Raw genomic sequence first — 1,755 nt, 5'->3', positions numbered from 1 at the left:
GGAATTAGGATCTCTATTGCGCTCCTTGGCAATATGGCTTTTCTCCCCACAGCATTGCGAAATGTCCAAACATCATAGACCCTCTTTAATGACATCTGCTTTCTTGGATGGCAGGCAACCTACCCGATACGAATTTTGCTGGACATGTCGCATTGGGTGCATTTGAGTACTATCATATACTTTTCTCTAAGTCACAGCAGATTCTCCTCCTATTTCCTTCAATTTAAATTTCCCTTTTAACGCAGTGTATGTTTCCCTTGTGGTTACGTCTTCGTCGATATCATTGTACTTTTGAACCCATATTGCTACATTCTCCCCAAGTGAGTTCTTATCTTGGTTATGCCAGCCATTAGTTTTGCCCACACTGGATAATTTTAGCTTAACCAAAAGATCGCCTTTCTGTGTCCTTCGGATCTAGCTAATATTTCCGCCTAAATATTTTACGTTGGAGTCAGTTTTGACCTTTTTTAGTATCTCTGCTTACAACAAAATACTCTTGCTAGAAGTAACAATTAGCTTTGGATGAATTCACACTTTCGCTTTCTCTTCTGCGTTTTTGTTAACGACTTTGGTTTATTCACTATTTTGGTTCCCCTTATATTTCCTTGTCCGGATAGCTGAGTGGTTAGAGCACATGGTTGTCGTACGGAAGGCCCATGCTCAAATCTCATTGACGGCAGTGGGATTTGTATCGTGATTTGACGTTGGATACCTCAATGAGTGAATGAGCTGTGAATGAGTACCTGAGTCAAATCAGGGTAATAATCTCGAGCGAGAACAATGCCGACCACATTGCTTGCTGCAGGGTACTGTGATCCTGTAGGACTTCAAGGCCCTGATCCAAGTGAATTGTTGCGCTAACAATAATTATTATTATTATTTTCTTTCGAGCATCGGTATTTGAGGCATAGGTTTTCTCCTTTTGCTTACTTTTATTTCCGTTCTTATGAACCCCTACTGTGCCTGTCTTCTACTTAGGCGCCTGCTGATTCGTTAGAAGATTACCATCTTTCTCCCGCGCTCTTTTGCACGGTGGCAGACCAAAGATACTACCGCTAGGTGTTACTTACATCGCCTGTGGATTGCATGTTGTAGCAGCAGATTTCGGCTGTTAATTACCTTACAATTTCGTGTGCTATTTTTTCCGTCTTTGGGATTGGTGAAGAAAAGAGAATTGAGCAGCTTACCTAGTCGGTCAGCAATTTTCCTTTTGCACATCAGTTTTCGCCTTCATTATTTGTATGCTTAATAACGTCGAGCTTCGTTTGAACACATCTCTCTTCAAATATTGCGGTTGGGAGATATCGATGGCCAGGAACCTGCTTGCACACTCACAACATCTCTAGATTTCCAAGCCCCAGCACAGTAAGTTTTCTCTTCTCCTATCTTCAATGCTGGTTGTATTGTTCTGGGTATCCCTACCATAGCCACTTTGGTCCACGCACCAAGGATGAGCAAACACGTGGCCAATAACGGCCCGAGAAGAAATTGGAAAAACATGAAATGGCCGATTTGGTAATAAAATTTGAAAAAAATATGAAGCTTTATTTAATTAATCAAAATAGGTGCCAGTCAATTCGAAACACTTCTCCCAGCGTGATACAAGAGCATGTATGCCAGTTTCGTAGAAGTCCAATTTTCGGGTGTTTATAAACTCGTCGAAAGCAATTTTTATGGCCTCTTCATTCCTAAATCGTATTTCCGCGAAAAAATTCAAATTCTTAAAAAAGTGGTAGTCGGTTGGCGAAAAGTCCG

Source organism: Hermetia illucens, chromosome 3, assembly GCF_905115235.1.
Source record: "Hermetia illucens chromosome 3, iHerIll2.2.curated.20191125, whole genome shotgun sequence".
NCBI classification, from domain to species: Eukaryota; Metazoa; Arthropoda; class Insecta; order Diptera; family Stratiomyidae; genus Hermetia; species Hermetia illucens.
Note: the sequence above shows the minus strand (reverse complement) of the source record.